This window comes from Bufo bufo, chromosome 4 (genome assembly GCF_905171765.1).
Source record: "Bufo bufo chromosome 4, aBufBuf1.1, whole genome shotgun sequence".
NCBI lineage: Eukaryota > Metazoa > Chordata > Amphibia > Anura > Bufonidae > Bufo > Bufo bufo.
The window spans coordinates 217737250-217750399 of NC_053392.1; positions in this window are offsets into that span (position 1 = coordinate 217737250).

The following is a 13150-nucleotide window of genomic DNA, read 5'->3' on the forward strand; positions in this document are numbered from 1 at the left end:
CAATAGAAAATCTGTGGTAGGACTTAAAGATTGCAGTTCACAAGTGCAAACCATCCAACTTGAAGGAGCCGGAGCAGTTTTGGAAGGAAGAATGGGCAAAAATCCCAGTGGTAAGATGTGGCAAGCTCATAGAGACTTATCCAAAGCGACTTGGAGCTGTGATTGCCGCAAAAGGTGGCTCTATAAAGTATTGACTTTAGGGGTGTGAATAGTTATGCCCATTGACTTTTTCTGTTATTTTGTCCTATTTGTTGTTTGCTTCACAAAAAAAAATAAAAAAATCTTCAAAGTTGTGGGCATCTTCTGTAAATTAAATGAGGCAAATCCTCAAACAATCCATATTAATTCCAGGTTGTGAGGCACCAAAATACAAAAAAAGTCAAAAGGGGGTTAATACTTTTGCAAGGCACTGTAGATGACAATGATGACGAAAAACATTCCTTCTCAGGAATACCAGAAGTATAAGAACCAGAAAACGTGGCAAACTGCGGGTGAAACCCATATGCCCCAAAAAACAGCGACTTATCAGTGGACTCTTGTCTACAATTGTTTATGGCAAAGACAAAAATGAAGACCACTCCTCCTGGTTCTCAGAGACAAAACATATCAAGTAAGTCTCCAGACTCTGATTAGTGCACTCCGTCCGTCCGTTCCACTGAGGTTGAAAAGCCGAAGAAAAGGACAGTTGTACCCCCAGTTTAGTACAGAAAACTCACCAGAATTTGGAAACAAACTGAGTCCCACGATCCGAGACCACGTCAGAGGGAATGCCATGTAGTTTCACGATGTTATCAACAAACACTTGTGTTATCAACAAACACTTTTAGCATTAGATAGGCCCGGCAATTCTATAAAGTGCGCATTTTACTAAAGCGATCAACTACCACCAGAATCACTGTCTTTCCTGAAGAATTAGGTAGATCAGTGATAAAAATCCATGGATAAATGAGTCCATGGTCTGGACGGGATGGGCAACGGAAGTAAAAATCCGGAAGGCCGAGTATGTGTCACCTTAGCTCTTGCACAAGTGCTACAGGCTGAAACATAGTCCTCAACACACTTACGCAACCCCGGCCACCAAAATCTACGAGAAATTAGGTCAGCAGTGGATCTGCTCCCAGGGTGTCCCGTAATAACCGTACAGTGATGTTCCTCAAACCTTGTGACGCAATTCATATGGAACAAACAATTTCCCAGAGGGACAAGAATCCGATGCGTCTCCCTGAGCCTCTAACACCTTCACCTCTAGGTCAGGGTACAGAGCGGATATCACCTCCGACAGTATCGGACTTGGATTTTCAAAATCACCACCTCCAGGAAAACTATGTGACAAAGCATCTACTTGACGTTCTTAACCCCAGGATAATAAGTGACAATGAAATTTGAATCTGGTGAAAAACAAAGACCCTCTGGCCTGCCTCGGGTTCAGTCGTTTAGCCGATTCCAGGTAAGCCAGATTTTTGTGATCGGATGAATCGCCCCTTCCAACCAATGCCACCACTCCTCAAAAGCCAACTTAGTGGCCAGCAACTCTCTGTTACCCACATCGTAATTGAGAGAAAAATGCACATGGGCTCCATTAACCAGGTGACGGGCACTGCGATAAGACTGCTCCTACCCCCACCTCAGACGCTTTAACCTCTACAATGAAAGGCTGTGACACATCAGGCTACACCAATATAGGGGAGAAGCGAAACACTCCTTAACCGCAGAAAAGGCTTGCAATGCCGAATCGGACCACAATGAGACATCCGTCCCTTTCTTAGTCATGTCAGTTAAGGGTCTCATCACTGTCAAATAGTTCTTAATAAATTTTCGGTAATAGTTGGTAAACCCCATAAACTGCATAAGAGCATTCAGATTTTCGGGTCGATCCCAGTCCAATACAGCATGGAGTTTTCTCTGGATCCATTTGAAAACCCGAAGATGACAACAGGTAGCCCAAGAACTGCACCTCCTGTACAGTAAAAACACATTTCTCCAATTTTGCATACAATTTATCTCTTAGGATCTGTAACACCTGTCTAACGTGATCTTGATGAGTCTCCACGTCTAGAGAATAAATTAGTATGTCATCCAAATACAGGACAACAAACCTCCCCACCAGGTGATGAAAAATGTCATTCACAAAATGCTGAAAAACCGCGGGAGCATTGGTCAACCCAAAAGGCATGACCAGGTTCTCAAAGTGACCCTCTGCGGTATTAAAAGCTGTCTTCTATTCATCCCCTTCCTTGATCCTGACCAGATTATATGCCCCCCTTAAGTCCACCTTGGCACCAACAATCTGGTTAAACAAATCAGGAATCAAAGGAAGGGGGTAAGGATCATGAACAGTAATCCAATTGAGCTCACAGAAATCCAGACATGGCCTAAGGTTTCTGTCCTTTTTTTTTAACAAAAAGAAATCCTGCTGCCACAGGAGATTTGGAAGGTCTTATGTGTCCTTTAGCCAAACTCTCGTAATATACTCTCTCATAGCCATTCTTTCGGGTCCAGAAAGGTTATATAACCTAGATTTGGGCAACTTAGCTCTGGGAATAAGGTTGATAGGACAATCATATTCCCGATGCAGAGGTAAATCCTGGCATCCACTTTCAGAAAATACATAGGAAAAATCTGATATAAAAGAGGGTAATGTTTTACTGGTTAAAGCAGAAAAAGATGTATTCAGACAATTATCAACACAATAATCACCCCAATCCAGAATCTGTCTAGCTTGCCAATCGATGGTTGGATTATGCTTGCTTAACCACGTCAAACCCAAAACCAATGGAGCAGGGAGACCTTCCATCACAAAACATGAAATGAACTCCTGATGAAAGTCATCCACTCTTAATCGGATGTCATGCACCATCTGAGAAAAACACTTCTGAGTAAGAGGTGCAGAATCAATGGCAAAAACGGAAATGTTTTTCTCTAATGCACTCGGTGACAACCCGTACATACGGACGAACTGACCATCAATCAGATTCAACCCTGCCCCACTGTCGATAAACAGCTCGATCCCCACAGTCTTGGACTCTAGCGCCACCTCGGCGGTCAGGAGAAATAGGGTACTACTAGTCAAAGACAAATGCACGTTCTCTGACTCCCCTCTTACCCCTCCAAGAGTCAGATGGGAATTAGACGTCCCCTTTTCTTTTTGACGCTGAATGCATGGACATACATTGATAAAATGTCCTTTTTGTCCGCAGAAAAATCACACACCCTTCCTACGACCAATACTCTTGAAAGCAGGGGGGGCGTGGCCTGACTGAGCTCGATGGCGGCTGCTTGTTAGCAGAGCTCTCGCCACCAGAACTTGTCTCAGCCTCTATCACAGCACTATCCTACGACCGGCATGAAGATTCAGCCGAAGGACTGCACACAGGCCACTTCTGGGCATAAAGAAGACCCAAACCCGAGGTCGGACATGGAGAAATTCCTTAGTAAATCGGCCTCTCAGACGCCAGCACGGACCTCTAAGATGGCGCCGAAACATCATGGCGCGGCCTTGAGCGACTCCGTGGTATCCCAGGCATCGAGAGATGAGGAGGCCATGGGAGATGGTAGCTCACAGCACGGAGACGAAATATCCGAACTCACCAGAGAGTTTCTGGAAGGAGCCCTGCAGAGAGCACTGGCTCCATTGGCTGCAGACCTGGTGTCCATAAAAAAGGACATTCACCACATTGGGACCGGGTTGAAACACTTGAGCAATCCCAAGACGCCATACTCACATTTAATTCAGCAGTGAAAGAATCCTTGCACTCCCATGCCAGAGCGATGAATACACTCCTGCTGCAAATGGAGGATCAGGAGAACAGAAACAGGCGGAGAAACATCAGGATCAGAGGTCTGCCAGAGGCAGATGATAAAGAGGACCTGTTCCAGGTCATGGACTCCCTCTTTCACATGTTATTGGGTCCGGAACAAGCAGTCCATGTTACAGTCGAAAGAGTACACCGGGCACTAAAACCAAAACCGGTATCCCGTGATAATCCGAGGGATGTAATATGTGGTATCCTGAGTTACAGGGATACCGAACTGATCTTACAAGCTGCAAGGAAGAAAGGTGAAGTAAAGTTCAAAGGGGTTAATGTCCAGTTGTACCAGGACTTGTCTGCTTCTACCTTGCAAAAAAGAAGACTTCTAAAGCCACTTAACGACCTCCTTCGCTCCTCCAAGTTCCCTTACAGATGGCTTTTTCCATTCGGGATCCTGATTACAGCGGGGAACCGGCGCATAACTGTCCGCACACCTGATGATCTTCCGCCGGTTTGGGAGGCGCTGCAGCAGTCGCCACTGGAAATTCCTTCCTGGCTGCCTATCCCATCTATGGAGGACTTACCACCGTTGCCGTCGGTGTCAAAATGGATGAAGCCGAAGCCCCAGAGATCCGGGAAATACAAGAGGGCCTGGTCCCAAGGAACACCAGACTGAGGGCCTGCCGCAAGTAGTATTATCTTTTTTCAATATGGTATTGCCCGAATACCTGGACTGCTTCCTTGGAGTTTACAAACCGCCCATGATAGCAGTTTTTCATAGCAGTTTTATTTTAGTTATACAATTTTAAAGCAGTAATATGCTAATTTTGCATTTCAGTTTAATGTACTTATAGCTTCAGGCTGAGTCAGAACTTTACCTTCTACCCAATAAGGGTGTCGTAAGGGTAGTATTAGTATATCTTGTATTAGTTAATGATGAGGCTGGGAAGATGAGGTTCTGGGCTGGTCGGGATACACATGTTATTAGCATGCGTATTTACTTGTCTCCCCCCAGCACAAAACTCTGTATGCGTCAGGAATTACCTTTAAGTTATGTTTGTTGTTTTAAGGTTTTACCTGATTTGTTATGTATATCCTTGATATCTGGACAGATGTATGGCCTTAGCTCATGGTTCTATAACAAGTTCCGATGGCTCCGTTAACGTTGTTTTTCCACCTTTAATGTGCATGGATGTAACAACCCCATGAAACGTAGCAGTATTTTTCAAGTCCTCAAAAACTTGCAGTTGACGTAGCCCTCCTTCAAGAGACCCATTTTTCTAACTCCCACGTGCCTAATCTTAGTAACTCTCCTTTTAATCTATGGTACCATGCTACTTCTAGTAGCTTAGCAACAAGAGGAGTCAGCATTGGCTTCAAGCGAGGTATCCCCTTCACATTACACTCAGAGTTAACAGACCCAAAAGGTAGATATCTTCTCTTGAAGGGAGAGATAGGCCATCTTACAATCACTATATGTAATGTGTATGCGCCTAATGTAAAAACGGTCAACTGGTTAAAGAATGTGCTAAACAAAATTAGCGCATTTGCCACAGGCGTCCTTTTGGTAGGCGGGGGCCGCAATCTCACCCTAAACCCCCTGTTTGACTCCTCAACCCAGAAATCGGCCATCTCTTTTTGTGCCCTCAAGTCGGCCCAATCACACCTTAGAACCCTTCACCTCAGTGATATTTGGAGGTCTGTGCATGGTGACAGGCGTGATTATACGTTCTACTCTAACCCTCATAGGTCATACCAGAGGTTAGATTACTTCTTTATCTTTGAAAGATACTTACCAGCGGTTCAATCTTCTGTGGTTCACAACATCACGGTCTCTGATCATGCACCGGTCTCCTTTGTTATCAGTTTCCCTGACTTATGTGGCAGAGAATGGACCTGGAGATTGAACCATACCCTTCTTGATTCACAGAATCAAATGGAATCTATGTAAAAAAAATTGCAAGAGTACTTCACCCGGAATGTAGATTCCATATCATCTAGTGCCATAGTTTGGGAGGCGCACAAAGCGGTAATAAGGGGGGAGTTTATTGCATTGGGCTCTCACATCAAAAAGAGTAGAATGCGGAAAATGTCAGACCTGCTATCCCGCATTGCCATACTTGAAGCGTCTCATAAACGTTCACTTGCATTAAGGGACTTAGAAGAACTAAAATCCCTGAGACAGGAACTTAAGGGGCTGTTAAACATAAAAGCATCTAGGGCTTACTTGAGAGTAAAACACAAACACTATGTTCATGGAAATAGAGGGGGCAAGATTATGTCAGCACTCATCAAAAAACGGGAAGATCAGGTTTTCATCAAACATATGAGATCACAAGATGGGTCTCTCACAACAGACACCCAAAAGATATCAAAAATATTTCGAGATTATTACCACGCTTTGTACAATCTTAGGCAAGGGGAACATGGAGGGGTAATGTCGGCACGGGATGAGGAAATAGGGACATTTTTAAAGAAGTTGAATCTACCGGTTCTTACAGATTCCTCAAGATTAACCCTATTAGCCCCTATAACTCTGGAGGTAGTGAAAAGAGTTCTTAGAACCACACCGTCCGGTAAGAGCCCGGGCCCAGATGGCCTTACGGTAGCTTATTACAAGCAATTTCTACCAATCTTAGGCCCACAACTGGTAACTTTTTTTCAACTCACTACTGAATGGTACTTCCTTGACCAAACAGGCATTAGAGGCACATATTATTGTGTTGCCGAAACTGGGCAAAGACTTAGAAGTCCCTTCTAGCTTCAGACCGATTTCACTACTAAACGCAGACGTGAAACTATGGGCGAAACTTTTAGCAAGTAGGCTTTCTCCTCTGCTGCCAGGGATTGTCTCTCCAGAACAGTCTGGCTTTGTGGCGGGCAGGGAGTGCAGAGACAGCACTTTTCGGGTTTTACAAGCTCAACAATTCGCCTTGAAACATGGGAAGAATGCTGAAAAGGCATTTGACAGAGTGGATTGGAAATAAATGGAAGCCACACTGTTGAAATTTGGTCTCCCCTCACAGTTTGTGGACGCGGTGCTGTCTCTGTACTCTAACCCCTCCGCAAAAGTCCAAGTTAACGGTATACTGTCGCCTACCTTTAACCTGCTCAGGACCGCCGTACGCAGGATTGCGTCTTTGCGGCGGTCCTGTTACTCTGGGTGGACGCGCCGGTGCGTCCTCTCGCGAGACGCAAGATTTCGGGCAAAGCCGGCCCGCCATGCGCATCGCGGGCCGGCAAAATTTAAAAGACAAGTTCGTCATCAACCTGCCAGCCAATGATCGTCGCTGGCAGGTTGATGATTTTCAAAAAATCGAATCAGAAGCCATCTAACACATTATATTTATAAATATAATGTGTTAAATGGCTTCTGTGCTCCTCTGCTGGTCCTTTTCGTCGGTTGGTTCCAGCAGAGGAGCACACATCACTGTGAGTACCCACCAACACCCCACATAGCCCCCAGATCACCCTCCATCACCCTCCATCACCCCAATTAACCCCTTGATCGCCCCTGTCAATCACCTAGTGAAAGGGAAAAAGTGATCAGTGTAAACTGTCACTTATTTTTTTCCACTGGTATTGATTTATAGTTTTAGGATAGTTTAGGTCCCTTGGTTAGGTAGTTAGCGTCGGTTAGCGCCCAGCCCACCGCACCGCAGTCACTTATTCGCTGATTAGCGTATCGCTAATCAGCTTTTGTACTTTTATGGTATCTGTAAGTGATCAAAACTGATCACAGTCAGATCTATAATTGTATTAGTGTCACCTTAGCTTGCCCTCCACCCAAAACGCTGTGTTTGCCCGATCAGGCCTGATCGGTCGCCCACACGTGCGTTCTCACGCCCCGCCCCGCCGCAGTGACAAAAATTTTTTGTTTTTTGATCACTGCACAATCACTTTACAAGCGCTGCGGCGATAAAAAAAAATCAGTTTTGATATTTTTTATCAATCGCAGCGGCCTCCGGTACTTCGCTAGCCTCCCCTTTGTAAGACAGGCTTGCTTTTTTTCTTGGGTAGTCTCAGGGAATACCCCTAAATTTAGTAGTCCAAATGGCAAACAGGGGGTATTCTTCTGAAGAGGCCTACAGGCTTCTGACCCTGTCGGATGAGGAATGGGAACCCTCATCTGACGAATCTAGCGGGTCAGAATATGAACCTGTAGAAAGCAGTGGCAGTCTGACCCAAAGTTCGGACGAGGAGGTTGAGGTCCCTGATAGCAGCAGGCGTACCCGGCCCCTTGTTGCTAGACCACAGGTTGCGCAGGATCTGTTTCAAGGGCAGCAGAGTGGGGCTGGCGCTGTCGGATTACGTGGTGAGGCATACACCAGCAGCGCAGCCCATCCTGGACCTAGTACCAGCACTGCCGTACAACATGGTGAAGTGGCGAGCACCAGAAGGGCAGTTGAAGCTGGTACCGCACAGACAGGCCCGTAGAGCCCCTAGAATCCCTGAGGTGCTGGCAAACCCTGATTGGCAGTCACCAACTTCAGCCGCACCATTAGTTCCCCCTTTCACCGCCCAGTCTGGAGTTCGGGTTGAGACAGCTCAGATCGGTTCGGCCCTGGGATTTTTTGAGCTGTTCTTGACTGCGGAGCTCTTGGACTTAGTCGTGGCAGAAACAAATCGGTATGCCACTCAATTTATATCCGCCAACCCGGGAAGCTCTTATGCCCAGTCTTTCCGGTGGAAACCAGTCCAAGTTTCCGAAATTACAATTTTTCTGGGCCTTCTCCTGAACATGGGTCTAACCAAAAAGCATGAATTGCGGTCAAATTGGTCCACGAACCCGATTCATCACATGCCCATGTTCTCTGCTGCTATGTCCAGGACACGTTTTGAGACCATCCTGCATTTCCTGCACTTTAGCGACAACACAACCTCCCGTCCCAGATGCCACCCAGCTTTTGACCGGCTCCACAAAATTCGGCCCCTCATAGACCACTTCAACCAGAAATTTTCAGATTTGTATCCCCCTGAGCAAAACATCTGCGTAGACGAGTCCCTAATACATTTTACCGGGCGCCTTGGCTTCAAACAATACATCCCAAGCAAGCGCGCCCGGTATGGGGTCAAATTGTATAAGCTCTGTGAAAGGGCCACAGGCTATACCCACAAATTTCGGATCTATGAGTGAAAAGATCAGACCCTTGGAGCCGGTCGGTTGCCCTGACTACCTGGGGAGCAGTGGGAAGACAGTCTGGGACTTGGTGTCACCCTTATTTGGCAAGGGGTACCATCTTTATGTGGACAATTTCTACACAAGTGTGCCCCTCTTCAGGCATTTGTTCCTAGAACAGATTGGCTGCTGTCGCACCGTGCGACCTAGTCGCCGGGGCTTCCCCTAACGGCTCATTACCACCTGTCTTGCAAGGGGGGAGAGGGCTGCCTTGTGTAACGAAGAACTGCTCGCGGTGAAATGGAGAGACAAGCGTGACGTTTACATGCTCTCCTCCATTCACGCAGACACGACAAGCCAAATTGAACGGGCAACCAGTGTCATTGAAAAGCCCCTCTGTGTCCACGACTATAATGCGCTCATGGGAGGGGTGGACTTCAATGACCAGATGTTGGCTCCCTATTTAGTTTCCCGACGCACCAGACGCTGGTATAAGAAGGTGTCTGTATATTTAATTCAATTGGCTGCATATAATAGTTTTGTTCTCTACAGTAAGGCTGGGAGAACAGGATCCTTCCTCAAATTTCAGGAAGAGATCATCGCGAACCTCCTGTATCCAGGAGGTTCCGTGGCCCCAACCACCAGTGTAGTGAGCCGTCTACACGAGCGACATTTCCCCAGTGTCGTTGCTGGTACCTCAAACCGACCGCCACCCCGAAAAAAATGTCATGTCTGTAGCAGGAGTGGAATAAGGCGTGACACCCGCTATTTCTGTCCTGACTGCGCTGACCACCCTGCCCTATGCTTTGAAGAGTGTTTCCGGAAGTACCACACACAGGTACACTTACAATAGGGATTGCATCTCACAGGACAGGCACACAGGGCTATTAGGGCCCTTTTACTCACAGCTGCTGCAAACCTCTCCTTTCACCTGGGATAAAGTGCATAATGTACTTCGCCACATCTTTGGGCGATTTGCGCTTTGCACATTGTCCCATGGGGAAGGAGAGGTTTGTCCTATAAAGGGAAAAAAAAAAAACACCAGTAAGCAAAAAAGTTAACTTTCAGTTCAAAAAAGTTAAAAAAAGTTTATATGTTCTGTTCAAAGTTATTATAAAGTTAATAAAATTTATTGCGTTGCGGCTGGTTTTTCTTTTTTGTTTTGTTTTTTTTTTTACCTTCCAGGTGGACCAACCGATCGACTAGCTGCAGCACTGATGTGCATTCTGACAGAAGCATTGCGCTGCTGTCAGATTACACACAAGTCGGTGTATGCGGCGCGCTGCAAGACGAGATTTTCTCCTCTGCAGTAAAAGATACGTTTGCCGAGGCATATGAGCTGAGGAGCGGCGGTGTTCATATGCTTTGGCAAACACTTTGTATATATAAAAAATCCCGGCAATGATTTATTCATCCACATCAATTGATGTGAATGGAGAAATCTGGTTTGCCAGGGCATACGGGCTAAGTGGGTATGGATGTTGGGCGGAGCTCCTATGTCCTGGAAGACGCCTTTCCCCTCCTTTTTTTTTTTTGGCAGTGATTTTTTCATCCGCATTGATCGATGCGAATGAAGAAATCTGTGCCGTTCATTTTTTCTTTCAGCCCAGAGCTGAACGGAAAAAAAAAATCTCATTACCCGTATGCTCAATATAAGGAGAATAGCACAAACTCCTAATGCTGGCCAAACATGTAATGATTGCGGAGACCCTCAAATGCCAGGCAGTACAAACACCCACAAATGACCCCATTTTGGAAAGAAGACACCCCAAGGTATTCACTGAGGGGCATATTGAGTCCATGAAAGATTGAAATTTTTGTCCCAAGTTAGCGGAAAGGGAGACTTTGTGAGAAAAAACAAAAAAAAATCAATTTCCGCTAACTTGTGCTAAAAAAAAAAAAATTCTATGAACTCGCCATGCCCCTCATTGAATACCTTGGGGTGTCTTCTTTCCAAAATGGGTCACATGTGGGGTATTTATACTGCCCTGGCATTTTAGGGGCCCCAAAGCGTGAGAAGAAGTCTGGTATCCAAATGTCTAAAAATGCCCTCCTAAAAGGAATGTGGGCAGTCACTGTGTCGGCGTGATGACGTGAGCACGTCACGTCTCGTTCTCCCCTCCTGCTGGCCTTCTCCTCCCAAGCTCTCGGCTCTATCCGAACAGCTGATGCTGAACAGCTGATGCCTTGAGCTGTAACGCTGCGGTGCACTGCACTGCACCTGATCCGGTCGCTGGTTTGTCTCGACCGCTGCTGGAGGACGCCTGGCTGTTGCTGGTTGCTGCTGTGGGTGCTTCGTCTCCACGTCTGGCTTTGGTCTCCCCGGGATCTCCTGTCTCCGCTCTCTGCTGCTGGTGCCATTATCCTGTTCCGCTCCTGGATCCGGCTGCCTCGCTGCTCCGTCTCTCGTCCCTCGTCTGCTGCTGTCTGGAGGGCTTCCTGCTCGTCGCTCCTCTCCACTGGCCCCGATCGTCTGGCTTTGTCTAGGTGCCTGGGTCCGGGTGCCTCGGCTGCTTGTTTTTTTTTTTTCCTGCCATCTGGACTGCCTGCCGCCCTGCTGCTCTTCCTTCCACTGGATTGCCTGCTCCCCCTGTTTGCTACCTTGCTGTTCCCCTGCTACCGGACTGCCTAGATAGTCTGCCACCTCGTCGGACACTCCGCCGCCACCCCGTATCCTATATTGCCGTCTCCCCTCCTCCGGCTTCGATCGGCCTGCTACAGCTACGGCGGCGTACCGGACTTAGACCTCTCCGGACACGTGAAAACATAGTTCTTGTTTGCTCATTCTATATCTTATCGTACTGCGGCTCCCCCCCTATACTGCTGCATGAGGGCATAGATTCCTGCTGGAATTTTTTGTGTTTGGTTTGCTTCTCTTTTGCCTTCTCTTTTTGCGGTGCTTGTTGAGGGGGGAATCGAGGGGGCAAACGGGGAGGAGAGAGAGAAGAGAGAAGTAAAGGGGGGGGGAAGGGCTAAAGGGTTGGAAGAACGTTAGGGGAAAAAAAAAAAAAGGAAACAAAGGGAGATATTAAGGAGAGCATAAATCAAAAGAAAAAAAAAGGGTGAGGATAAAGAAGGGTGAGGGAGCGAGAGCGGGGGGCAGGGAAGCAGGGAAAAAAGGGGAAGAAAGAAAGAAAAAAATAATATAATGGTGGGGGACAGAAAGAAATCAAGAGGAGAAGAAAAGAAAAGGGGGGCAACAAGCGAAGAACGGGGGGAAAAAAAATAAAATAAAATAAAAATAATAAAACGGTGGGAAAAAAAAGAAGAAAAATTAAGGGAGGGGAAAGAGGCAAGAAAAAAATAAATAAATAAATAAAGAAAACAAATAAATAAAAGGAAAGAAAAACTCAAGTAAAGAAAAGGAAAAGGGGGGGGGGGGGAAACAAAAAAAAAAACTGTGGAGAATGGCCCCAAAGCGACGCTCAGTTGACTCCTCTGCAACTAAGTTGGGGGCTAAGACCCCAGAGAATAAAATTGACAAGTTTTTGAAATCGCCCTTCTTAAACGAAAAGAATCCAGCTAAAACTAAACTCTCTGCCAATTTGAGAAAATTTGCTAAAACTTCCCAAAATGATGAACCTTCTGAGGACGGATTAGAGGACGTAGAACAGGAGATAGGCGAGGAAGGTCTCTCTGCACAAATGCAAACTGATTATGACCCATCTGTTCTGGATAAAATCCTTTGCGCTGTGGAAAACAACGGCACTTTAGTGCAAGGAATGTCCACTCAACTGGGGTCAGTGCAGAGCGACATTTCTCTAATAAGAGAAGACTTGGTAAAGATCCGGGACCGAGTCCTCAGCGTGGAAAAAAACTGTTGACTCCTTGCAAACTGACATGGGTATGCTAAAATCTAAACGCTGCTTCTCGCTTCATAAAATCAAGCACTTCAAAATAAGTTAGAGGACCTAGAAAATAGGTCAAGGCGTAACAACGTCCGTATAATTGGTTTTCCAGAGGGAGTTGAAGGCCGACATCTAGAGGAACAACTTAAAGAGGTGGTTATGCACAGCCTTGGCAGTGAAAAATTTCTCCTCTATGTTTCAAATTGAAAGAGCCCACCGAATCCCAGAGAGAGAACCTACCCCAGGGAGGCCGCCGCGCTGATAGAGACATGATATTGAGAAGAGCAAGAGAATGCACTCCCATTGAATATCAGGGTACTAAATTGCTCTTCTTTCCGGATTTTGCGCGGCAGACCCAGGAAAAAAGAAGAAACTTTGTAGAGATAAAGAAACGCTTGGCGGCTAAGGAGATTAAATATTCTCTACAGTATCCA